At 39.2% G+C, this 13,389-nt stretch overlaps 3 pseudogenes; all 3 read left to right on the top strand.

The window, feature by feature from the left end:
• On the top strand, window positions 1-3,072 carry LOC145468767 (uncharacterized; annotated as a pseudogene).
• A 423-nt stretch (window positions 3,073-3,495) lies between these two features.
• On the top strand, window positions 3,496-11,704 carry LOC145468766 (uncharacterized; annotated as a pseudogene).
• Window positions 7,320-7,976, top strand: LOC145468616 (uncharacterized; annotated as a pseudogene).
• Window positions 11,705-13,389: the final 1,685 nt, after the last annotated feature.

Raw genomic sequence — 13,389 nt, 5'->3', positions numbered from 1 at the left:
ATGCGGAGTGGAGTCATAGAGATCCAGGCGTGAAACAGATGTTGAACGGAACTTACGCGGAGGAAAAGTTGTGTGTTACAGGGAAATGGAGTTCTTCTAGACACAAAGAACGGAAAAGGAAGATCTGTACTTTCTGCCGGGAAACAATTCGGCTTCAAAAAAAATGCAAAACACTCGAGGTGAGACACACTGATTACATAATGCTTCTGAGGTTCTACTCCACTTGAGGGCTATGTATCCAGGTGCATCTTCTGAATTATATAAATAGGCATCGAAATGTTTTCTTTTGTAGGCTAGAATTGAGAAGAGGATCGACAAATGTGGACGATTTCGACCCTGATCTACATGTATATCTTCATGAAGTAGAAACAGATAATGAATTGGATGTTGATGCAACAAAGCCTTCTCAGGACGTAGCATACCAATTTCCTAAAACGAGCTATCTTCGCTTTAGTTACGAGTTGCTTCAAGAACACCGAAAACGTGAGTTGAGGTCAGAAATTTTAACAAAATGAAGAATCTCGTCGAAAGCTACACGTCTTTGGGAGAGGCTGGAACTCGTGCTATAATGAGAGACATCATCCAATCAAAAAAATTCCAGAGCGAGTACAAAGATCTATTTTCAACGTCTTCTGGAACTGGACATGATGACAAATTTTTGAAGTCGCTAGCAAAGGATTACAAGGAATCCAAAGCCGTGAAAAAGGCAAGCAAGTTCAGGGTCAGAGAGCAAACGTTTCCCAGAAGTTCTTGATTGGAAGAAGCATGAAAGATAGTAAACTGGAAGTGAGTGGGTAAGAGGTGCAAGGAAAGGAGAACAGAGCTGAGGTGGCAAAAGCTTTTGCAAGAGTCAGAAAACGTGGAGATGAACGACGGAGGCTTCTTTCAATTGTGGCATGGAACTTCAGTCAATCAGTACGGCAGTCCTACTTTAGTTGCTCAAAGAGCACCACAACAGCGGCCAGAGTTCATTCTATATTATTTGGCAGGAGCGATGTCCCTCAAGATGGACTCCACTTCATGGCAGGCTGTTAGTCCAGAGATAATTCATGAAAGACAGGAATTCCTTCGCCAGGATGACATATCCCGTCCATCATCCTGAAGGAGTGTTATCGTGGATGGAAAGGAAACTGGTGTTCGTTACTGGGTGGGGGACAGGGGGGTCAGAACCTCCCGCCTCCCGTACCCTGTTCCCCCGCTTCACGTACCTTTATCTCCCGCCTCCCGCCCTTTTCCGTGCTGCTCCCGTCCCCTGTAGATTAGCAGAGTCAAAACACATTCTAGTCATTTAGCTTCGCAATTCTTAAGCATTTCCTTTGTTTTTAAATAATTTAACAAGATTACCACTGCCGTATGTTTCAATTCAATGAAGTTTTGATCTACTTGTTTATCTTCTTTGAGTTTCACCATTTCAGTCCATTTTCATCGGCTCTTAAGATTTGTTTCTGAAATCCGTTTTCAGTGACGACGGTCTCAAAAGTTAATTCTAAATTGTATCTTGTTCTGATAAAGTATACGGATTTCCAGTAACCAGTCCGGCGTTTATTGGGATCAGACAATTAAATCATGGAAGTAGGATTTGACGGAATTGCAGCCAAACGTCCCAGGCGGATTTCAGATATGCGTATCTGGACTCACTGGCAATTTCCTCTAGCCAATGCACACATGCAAATTCTTTAAGAATTTAGAAATTTGGTGCTGCTGTGTTTTAGAGAGTTATCGTGAGATACAGTATCTACAGTGTTAGCGAATGCGAGGAAACAAGGAAAAACTCAAAATATATGTTAAGCTTAACGATTGTTGTGGTAAGTTATTAAACGATGGCTAACAAAACAGGACATCACACCTACCGTGCAATTCATAATCTTTAGAAGCAATCTTCTCTTTGTTTTCGATGAAGTCGTTCCTGACTGCTTCCCAAGCTGTTTGTCTGCCTATTCTAATTAGAATCGATTTCGACTTGTCTAAAACAAAAATCTGAGACGTAAAACGAACCACTCCACACTCTCCAGCGCGCTCATTAAAGCAGCATTCAGTTGAGGCATCTCTACACCACGCGGTGAAATCGTTGGTCCGTTCTGATTCACGGTCGTAAGGAGCAAGCTCCCAAGAAGGTCTTCCATGCACGGACCTTTCACTACCGCACCGAAAAATACTGAGACCTAATAAAATTGTCTTGGAACACATTGATTTGAGATCGCCTGCTCGTCTCACCTTTTTGCCATTTGACAGCTTACGCGACACATGTGCACTAATGCCGCTTGACATTTCATGACCTATGACGTAACCACTGTAAACGGGTTTACTATTTGACCGGAAGTAAGCCTGTTTTTCAGCCCAAGCGCAAGTTTCCTCAGAAGTCTCAGAATTGACTGAGAAGACGTTAAATGTAAGTCAAATATATTTTGGGTTCTTGTTTTCGAAAGTATTCTAACGCATTCTTGAATTAAAAAAATTAGCGTTTCGCATTACTCTCCCGCTTCCCGCCCTTTCCTCTCCCGCGCCCCGTACCCCTCCCGCCCCCTATTCTCCCGGGCTCCAGCCCCCATTTCCCCCCCCCCCCCCACTACTCGCAGTGCGACATAAAAGATGTCGTGCAATAATACCAGCTCAAGTTTCCAAATGGAGTTAAAAGAAGCTATATTTATGCTCACATAGCAAAGAACTTTCGATCGAACTCAATGCTTTCTGGACTCTGCAATCTTTGAGATCATTTTGGCCATTCCAACTTTGATTCCCTCCTGTCTGTCCTTGATGACATTAAGAACCAAGGAGTTTTGGATACTACCCACTGTCAGCTTGTGAAAGATACCAGAGATTATCAAAAGTTTCTCAAGATGAAATTTACCAAGCAGGTATATTTTTATTATTACTATAGATAGTATACCATGATAGTTGTATAGCACACAATTGGAGCGGTTCCTCGAATGATGCTGTTAAAAGTGGCTGGTGTTCAATTGCTTAATTTTGCTTTCAATTTGCTTTGTATAGCTTTTTGATGAAAGAGAGAATTTGGCCCTAGCTCAGAAGTCACGTAGGGCCTTGACAACTACAATAAAACTGGATTTCTGAGTAGATTATTTTTTTTATTTTTTTAAAGAAGGAAAATCTACTCTAAGGTATTGCTGTTTTAGTTGTGATGCCTTGTTCATTGACAAACTGACAAACGTTAGAGATTGAGTCGTAGAAAGTTTACAAAGTTTACAAGATAAAGTATAGTCAAGATCATTACATTTAGATAAGTTTGTCACAAAAAGAAGGAAAAAGGGGAAATGGAAAGGAGATGGGCAAATACACTGTATAGGTCAACTGGTATTGTGCCGCTAAAATAACATAATAAACGAAATTATTTTAGGTTGTAATAAATAGTGATTGAAGTTAAAAATGATATGGTTTGTTCATCTATAATGTTAAAAAAATGTTGAATAAACGACAGCAACAAAAAATGTTGGCCATCTGATCAATAGTCCTCCTTGCCTCAGCGTACAGGTAGAAATGTCGGAAGTTGTAAGGTTCACTCATCAGCATTAATGCTTAGTTGAATATTTTAAGTGCACCGGGTTATTGTTTTTTGGTTTATTTAATTTGGATTTTAGGTTGAGAGTCATTCCCCTTGTGCTGAGTTGTGCCTTGACTATGCTATTGGAGATTTTTCGGCTGAACATGACCATTTTTCGTTAAATATTGAACAGTTTCATGAGGTGAGGAAGCAAGTCACTGAAGCAGTTGAGAGAGTTAGTGATCAAGAGAAGAAGGCCTCACTTGTGAAGTTGTGGAGACAAGTTTTATTAAATCATGATGAGTACTTGGCTCACTTAATTCGCACAAAACATCAAGGTGGATACTATCAGTATATCCTCAACAACCTTTCGCCAGGGAAAATTGTAGTCATAATTGACTATAAGATGAAGGTTGAGCTTGGAATGAGAAAGAGGGAAACGTTAACCAGGGTGAGTTGTATGGAAAAAGAGGAATCTCCCTTCATAGATTCTTTGTTATTGCTCATGTAAGTAAACTATGTATGTTACTGTGCATGTCCTGGAGATGCTAGTAGGGCTGATTTGCTGTAGTTGATATCAATTCTCCGGTTAAACCGGTAATCAACCTAGCTGAATTCAGTGTAAGTTTTATTTTTTGTCTGTAATCCCTGCATATTCCTAATCGAGACAAGTTATTTGGGTTGGTAGACCAAAATAAAATTATTTAGCCCAGGAACTTACTTTTTCTACAGAACATGACATTCACAATGCGTGTACCTTGTTCAACTTCGGTCTATTGTATTGATGCATGTGTTGTCCGGTCAGGACTTCGTGCAATAATATACAGTATATGGTTGTTTTGCCTTTGTCAAAGTTCACATAGCCTGTGATAGAGTTACAGTGTATGGCATTAGCATTTAAAGGAGTGAATTTTTCTGCTCGTTAAGATCAATATTTTGTGGTTCATTTTACTGGAAGGGTTGTGAGATCAGGTGGAAGAGGGTCAGCGAAACATTGAAGTAATTGACTTATGGTCAGAAGACACAAAACAAGATGCCTGGTTCACCCAGAGTACCCTGGACATTGGTTTTAGGTGATTAGAAAGTGTTTATCCAGGGTTTTCAGTCTACTTGTTTTCTGATAAGTGAATAAAAGTTAATGTGCGAAATACAATAAAAACATTGGGAGGCTAGAAAAGATACAGGTCTGTAATACAAGGTTATTTTAAAGCTTGTTCATGTTTGAGAACACTGCTGTTAAAAAGTTAATTTATAGCTACCGTGTATGGGAAAGACATGCCAACTATTTTTGTTTTCTTTCAATATTTTATGTAACAAGTTTGATGATATTCATCCCCTCAGGCTCTTATTAAGTTTGATAGAGAATCTTTCAAGATTTGTTTTGTTATGGTTGTGGTATTTATGATACTTGAAATGCTCAGTTGAAACCCCTAAGAAATTTGGATTTTCTAAGTGGCCAGTCATCCTCTAGGAAATATTTGGATACTGAAATTATAGAAACAGTATAATAAGAATGGCTTTAAAATGCTACTACAATTATTCGTACATGCAGTCGGATCTTTGAGTGTAGGCAAACATTGTAAAGTTAACGCAGCTATGTAACAATGTATTCCAGTCACAATATTTTACCCTGTCCTTACAACCTCTTTTTATTATACTCTTAGACAATCGACCACCTTATCACAACAATGTGGTCCCTTTCTACCTGGCGGAGGTCAACAATATTTTCAATTTCACATTGAAAGAGTACAATAACTTCGAAGCTGGAGAAGGAAAGTCCAGGCTCGATTCACATTTTGCAGACATCAACCATAAAATTGTATGTTGGGTACGATTGGGTAATGATTTAAAAGGTGGAGAAGAAGTGCCACGACAAAATCAATCTTCTCTGTCGGTCTCTTCTTTGCTAAAAGAGTTACTGCAAGAGTTGCCGACTTACGTGAAGTCGAATCGAATGCAACACTAACGACGACAGCTGATGAGGCAGCTTCGTTAACTTCAAAGCCATTCATTTATCTCACCCAAAACGAACAATGTCTCCCACAATACTTGGCGTCATCGACAAGGATCGGAGATAGGAAGACCTGCAACTGTGACGTAATAGTACTAAGTTGGAAACAGAAATGTCAAGACGAGAAGCCATCACACATTTGCTATGTATTTGCCAAAGAAAGCACCTGCGCTACAGGACGGAATCTGCTTTACTTTGTTAGAATATTTTTTTAATAATAATAATAATTATTGATCTATAGTACGCTTTTTAACATACCAGGTGATCAAAAGCGCATTACAACAATAAATAACCTAAAACTATACAAGTATTAAAAATCTACAATAAAATTTAAAAATACTAAAAACGCTACATCATTTATTTATATATACATATTTAAGAAATATTAAAAGCTAATTTAAAAAGATAAGTTTTAAGATTTGACTTAAAAGTGGAAATACATTTGATCATACGGAGGCTAACAGGAAGAGCGTTCCACAGAGTGGGCGCAGCCACACTGAAGGATCTGTCTCCCCGAAGGATGCTTTAATAAAACACCTTCAGTAGAGCGCAGCGAATAGCGTGTAATAGTCTTAATATGAATTAAATCAATGATGTAACTAGGTGCCATGCCATAGAGGGCTTTGAAAGTAAGTAATAAAATTTTAAAATTAATTCTATATCTTACTGGTAACCAGTGTAAATTTATCAAAATGGGCGTAATATGGTCATACTTTTTACATGACATAAGCAGCCTAGCTGCAGCGTTTTGTACTCTTTGCAATTTAGCTATTTCACAGTCCGGTATTCCATAGAGAAGTCCATTACAATAATCAATTCTACTTGTAACGAAGGCATGCAACACCATTTCTAATTTATCCCTAGGCAGAAAGTGGCTTATTCTCTTGATATTATGTAACCAGAAAAATGCCGCACTACAAGACTTAGAAATGTGGGTCGACATAGAAAAATGCGAGTCTAACCAGGCGCCTAGATTACGCACTACCTTAACAGGCTTAATATCGATCGTGCCAACACGGACTGAACTGTGATTAATTTTCAGCAACTGTTGTCTCGATCCGATAACAAGAAATTCAGTCTTATCATCGTTGATCTTTAATTTGTCCCGGTACATCCATTTACGTAAGTCACTAATGCATCGCTCCATGGCTTCCAATGCCTTCACTTGATCCGTAGGACTGTTAGGATTAAAAGACAAGTAAAGTTGCGTGTCGTCAGCGAAGCAGTGCGCATTCGGCAGGTGGACTTGTACTATCTCAAAGATCTTGGAGGCGTAAACCACAAACAGAAGCGGGGCGAGACAGCTGCCTTGTGGGACACCAAAACGCAAATCGAAGCTATCAGATGTAGCCCCCCTCAAACACAACACGCTGGCTGCGTCCCGACAAATACGACGAGAACCACTCTAAAGCCTTCCCGCCTATACCAAAATCAGTGGTCAAGCGTTTTAGCAAAATCGCGTGGTCCAAAATCGCGAGAGCTATCTTCGCTCTAGTTACGAGTTGCTTCAAGAACGTCAAAAACGTGAGTCGAGGTCAGAAATGTTCAAAAAAATGAAGAATCTCGTCGAAAACTAGACGTCTTTAGGAGAGGCTGGAAGTCGTGCTATAATGAGAAACATCATCCAATCAAAAAAATTCCAGAGCGAGTACAAAGATCTATTTTCATCGACTCTTGGAACTGGACATGATGACAAATTTTTGAAGTCGCTAGCAAAGGATTACGAGGAATCCAAAGACCGTGAGAAAAGCAAGCAAATTCAGGGTCAGAGAGCAAAAAGTTTTCCAGAAATTGTTGATTGAAAACACCATGAAAGATAGTAAACTGGAAGTGAGTGGGTTAGAGGTGCAAGGAAGGGAGAGCAGAGCTGAGGTGGCAAAAGCTCTTGGAAGAGTCAGTAAACGTGGAGATGAACGACGGAGCCTTCTTTCAATTGTGGCAAGGAACTTCAGTCAATCACTACTGCAGTCCTACTTTAGTTGCTTAAAGAGCACTATAACAGTGGCCAGAATTCATGCTATATTATTTGGCAGGGGCGGTGTCCCTCAAGATGGACTCCGCTTCACGAGGCAGGCTGTTAGTCCAGAGATAATTCATGAAATAGAGGAATTCCTTCACCAGGATGACATACCCCGTCCATCATCCTGCAGGAGTGTTATCGTGGATGGAAAGGAAAATGCTGTTCGCTACTGGCAGTGCGACATAAAAAATGTGGTGCAACAATAGCAGCTCAAGTTTCCAAATGGAGTTAAAAAAAGCTATATTTATGCTCACATAGCAAAGAACTTTCCATCGAACTCAATGTTTGCTGGACTCTGCAATCTTTGCGATGATTTTGGCCATTCCAACTTTGACTCCCTGTTGTCTGTCCTTGATGACATCGAGAACCAAGGAGTTTTCGATACTACCCACTCTCAGCTTGTGAAAGATCCCAGAGATTATCAAGTCTCTCAAGATGAAATTTAACAACCAGGTATATTATTATTATTATTATTATTATTATTATTATTATAGATAGTATACTATGTTAGTTGTATAGCACACAATTGGAGCGGTTCCTCGAATGATGCTGTTAAAAGTGGCTGGTGTTCAATTGCTTAATTATGCTTTCAATTTGCTTTGTATAGCTTTTTGATGAAAGAGTGAATTTGGCACTAGCTCAGAAGTCACATAGGGCCTTGGCGACTACAATAAAACTGGATTTCTGAGCAGATTCTTTTTTAGTTTTTAAAGAAGGAAAATCTACTCTGAGGTATTCTTCCTCTTTTAGTTGTGATGCCTTGTTTATTGACAAACTGACAAACGTTAGAGATTGAGTCGTAGAAAGATTACAAAGTTTACGGGATAAAGTATAGTCAAGATCATTACCTTTAGATGAGTTTGTCACAAAAAGAAGGAAAAAGGGGAAATGGAAAGGAGATGGGCAAATACACTGTATAGGTCAAATGGTATTGTGCCGTTAAAATAACATAATAAACAAAATCACTTTATGTTGTAATAAATAGTGATTGAAGTTAAAAATGGTTTGTTTATCTATAATGTTAAAAAAATGTTGAATAAACGACAGCAACAAAAAAAGTTGGCCATCTTATCAATGCTCCTCCTTTCCTCAGCGCACAGCTAGAAATCTCTGAAGTTGTAAGGTTCACTCATCAGCATTAATGCTTAGTTGAATATTTTAAGTGCACCGGTTTATTATTTTTTGGTTTATTTATTTTGGATTTTAGGTTGAGAGTCATTCCCCTTGTGCTGAGTTGTGCCTTGACTATGCTATTGGAGATTTTTCGGCTGAACATGACCATGTTTCGTTAGATACTGAACAGTTTCATGAGGTGAGAAAGAGAGTCACTGAAGCAGTTGAGAGGGTTAGTGATCAAGAGAAGAAAGCCTCACTTGTGAAGTTGTGGAGGCAAGTTCTATCAAATCATGATGAGTACTTGGCTCACTTAATTCGCACAAAACATCAAGGTGGATACTATCAGTATATCCTCAACAACCTTTCGCCAGGAGACATTGTAGTCATAATTGACTATAAGATGAAGGTTGAGCTTGGAATGAGAAAGAGGGAAACGTTAACTAGGGTGAGTTGTATGGAAAAAGAGGAATCTCCCTTCATAGATCTTTGTTATTGCTAAGGTAAATAAACTATGCATGTTACTGTAGATGTCCTGGAGATGCTAGTAGGGTTGAATTTGATGTAGGTGATATCAATTCTCCGCTTAAACCGGTAACCAACCTAGCTGACTTCAGTGAAAGTTTTATTTTTTGTCTGTAATCCCTGCATATTCCTAATCGTCACAAGTTATTTGGGTTGGTAGACCAAAATAAAATTATTTAGACGAGGAACTTACTTTTTCTACAGAACAGAACATTCACAATGCTTGAACCTTGTTCAACTTCGGTCTACTGTATTGATGCATGTGTAGTCCGGTCAGGACTTCTTGCGGTAATATACAGCATATAGTTGTTTTGCCTTTGTCAAAGTTCACATAGCCTGTGATAGAGTTACAGTGTATGGCATTAGCATTTAAAGGAGTGAATTTTTCTGCTCGTTAAGATCAATATTTTGTGGTTCATTTTACTAGAAGGGTTGTGAGATCAGGTGGAAGAGGGTCAGCGAAATATTGAAGTAATTGACTTATGGTCAGAAGACACAAAACAAGATGCCTGGTTCACCCAGAGTGCCCTGGACATTGGTTTTAGGTGATTAGAAAGTGTTTATCCAGGGTTTTCAGTCTACTTGTTTTCTGATAAGTGAATAAAAGTTAATGTTCAAAATACAATAAAAAATTGGGAGGCTAGAAAAGATACAGGTCTGTAATACAAGGTTATTGTAAAGCTTGTTCATGTTTGAGAACACTGCTGTTAAAAAGTTAATTTATAGCTACGCTGTATGGGAAAAACATGCCAACTGTTTTGTTTTCTTTCATTATTTTATGTAACAAGTTTGATGATATTCATCCCCTCAGACTCTTATTAAGTTTGATAGAGAATCTTTCAAGATTTGTTCTGTTATGGTTGTAGTGTTTATGATACTTTAAATGTTCAGTTAAAACCCCTAAGAAATTTGGATTTTCTGAGTGGCCAGTCATCCTCTAGGAAATATTTGGATATTGAAATTATAGAAACAGTATAATAAGAATGGGTTTAAAATGCTACTACAATTATTCGTACATGCAGTCGGATTTTTGAGTGTAGGCAAACATTGTAAAGTTAACGCAGCTATGTAACAATGTATTCCAGTCTTAATATTTTTCCCTGTTGTTAAAAACCTCTTTTTATTATACTCTTAGACAATAAACCACGTTATCACAACAATGTGGTCCTTTTCTACCCGGCGGAGGTCAACAATATTTTCAATTTCACTTGAAAGAGTACAATAACTTCGAAGCATGGAGTCGTACATGCAGTCGAATCTTTGAGTGTAGGCAAACATTGTAAAGTTAACGCAGCTATGTAACAATGTATTCCAGTCACAATATTTTACCCTGTCCTTACAACCTCTTTTTATCATACTCTTAGACAATGGACCACATTATCACAACAATGTGGTCCTTTTCTCCCCGGCGGAGGTCAACAATCTTTTCAATTTCACATTGAAAGAGTACAATAACTTCGAAGCTGGAGAAGGAAAGTCCAGGCTCGATTCACATTTTGCAGACATCAGCCATAAAATTGTATGTTGGGTACGATTGGGTAATGATTTAAAAGGTGGAGAAGAAGTGCCGCGACAAAATCAATTTTCTCTGTCGGTCTCTTCTTTGCTAAAAGAGTTACTGCAAGAGTTGCCGACTTACGTGAAGCCGAATCGAATGCAACACCAACGACGACAACTGATGAGGCAGCTTCGTTAACTTCAAAGCCATTCTTTATCTCACCCAAAACGAACAACGTCTCCCACAATACTTGGCGTCATCGACAAGGATCGGAGACAGTAAGACCTGCAACTGTGACGTAATAGTACTAAGTTGCAAAGAGGAATGTCAAGACGAGAAGGCATCACTCATTTCCTATGTATTTGCCAAAGAAAGCACCTGCACTACAGGAGGGAATCTGCTTTACTTTGTTGCAATAGGGAAAATATGTCACAACTATTACTAGATCTTCTTAGATGATGATGTAGATCTTAGATTCAACTCGTTTAGTTCTCAATAAATAAAAAGACTGACACCGTTTAGAGCCTTTGAACGGTGGCTTTTGAATGATAAACCACTACTGGGTGTTGTAAATTATAACAATAATTTTAAGGCGCTTTTCAATGGAAAGAAGCCGATTGATATGTGGTATCAATGAGCCGCCAGTAGTCGATCCAGTGATGTGGTTCGATGCTCTCTTTAAGGCTTTTCATCATCAAGCCATCAAGCACATTTTGCCATTTCCTGCACAATACGATAAAGAGAGGTGGTGGATTTCTCAGTTGCATGTAATCTATTCTGTGGAGCTGATATTCCGAGGCCAGACGCTCGGTTATGTACCAATAAGCTGTCTACAACCTACAACATCATGCTTATCCACAGGGGCACGAGATGTTTTCCGCACGAGTGCCTGTCATTATCGAGGACAATCAAAACAAGGCTCCTACATCTTACCAAAGTGGCACCTTGTTTAGAACAATTTGGTCCGGCCAAGAGGTAGGAAGGCTAACGGCAAAAGTCATTAAAAGGTGCGAACTATTTAAATTTAATTTCAATTAAATCGAGACATCTGATTGGGTGACATCTAAAAAACGCAAAAAACATCAAAGAAAAAAGTAAAAAAACAAAACAAAACAAAAAGAAAAACTCGCTTTATTGCATGTTTCGTTTCCAAGCCCCTATTTTCCGTCTCTCGGCCAAGTTTGGCCATTGTTCTATGCGCCAATCAAAAGAAAGAGCCGACAAAGTGCTGCACATAGCGCGACGCAATATTGGATCAATATTGGATCCATCAAATTTATATATCAGAGTTTATCAAAGTTTAAGTATACTATTCGCTGCATTTTTTTTCACTTTCTATCGTTGGATAAATGCCTTTCAAGAAGCTTTGTTCTTGCCCGCAACATGCGGAGTGGAGTCACGGAGATCCAGGCATGAAACAGATGTTTATCGCAACTTATGCGGAGGAAAAGTTGTGTGGTACAGGGAAATGGAGTTCTTCTGGACACAAAGAACGGAAAAGGAAGATCTGTACTTTCTGCCGGGAAACAATTCGGCTTCAAAAAAATGCGAAACACTCGAGGTGAGATACACTGATTTCATACTGCTTGTGAGGTTCTTCTCCACGTGAGGGTTATGTATCCAGGTGTATCTTCTGAATTATATAAATAGTCATCGAAATGTTTTATTTTGTAGGCTAGAATTGAGAAGAGGATCGACAAATGTGCGACGATTTCGACTCTGATCTACATGTAGATCTTTATCAAGTAGAAAAAGATGATAAATTGAGAAATTGATGAATTTACTGAAACGATCTATCTTCACTCTAGTTACGAGTTGCTTGAAGAACGCCGAAAACGTGAGCTGAAGTCAGAAATTTTTAACAAAATGAAGAATCTCGTCAAAAGCTACACGTCTTTGGGAGAAGCTGGAACTCGTGCTATAATTAGAGGCATCATCCAATCAAAAAAGTTCCAGAGCGAGTACAAAGATCTATTTTCAACGTCTTCTGGAACTGGACATGATGACAAATTTTTGAGGTCGCTAGCAAAGGATTACAAGGAATCCAAAGACCGAGAGAAAAGCAAGCAAGTTCAGGGTCAGAGAGCAAAAGTTTCCCAGAAATTGTTCATTGGAAGAAGCATGAAAGATAGTAAACTGGAAGTGAGTGGGTTAGAGGTTTAAGGAAAAGAGAGCAGAACTGAGGTGGTAAAAGCTCTTGGAAGAGTCAGTAAACGTGGAGATGAACGATGGAGGCTTCGTTCAATTGTGCATGGCATGGAACTTCAGTCAATCAGTACTGTAGTCCTACTTTAGTTGCTCAAAGAGCACCACAACAGCGGCCACAGTTCATTCTGTATTATTTGGTAGGGGCGGTGTCCCTCAAGATGGACTCCACTTCACGGGCCAGCTGGCTCTCAGTCCAGAGAAATTCCTTCACCAGGATGACATATCCCGTCCATCATCCTGCAGGAGTGTTATCGTGGATGGAAAGGAAACTGGTGTTCGCTACTGGCAGCGCGACATAAAAGATGTGGTGCAACAATACCAACTCAAGTTTCCAAATTGAGTTAAAAGAAGCTATATTTATGCTCACATAGCAAAGAACTTTCGATCGAACTCAGTGCTTTCTGAACTGTGCAATCTTTGCGATGATTTTGGCCATTCCAACTTTGATTCCCTCCTGTCTGTCCTTGATGACATCAAGAACCAAGGAGTTTTGGATACTACCCACTCTCAGCTTG

Source organism: Orbicella franksi, chromosome 14, assembly GCF_964199315.1.
Source record: "Orbicella franksi chromosome 14, jaOrbFran1.1, whole genome shotgun sequence".
NCBI lineage: Eukaryota > Metazoa > Cnidaria > Anthozoa > Scleractinia > Merulinidae > Orbicella > Orbicella franksi.
The sequence above is the reverse complement of the archived record's forward strand: the minus strand, read 5'-3'. Positions and strand labels throughout refer to the sequence as shown.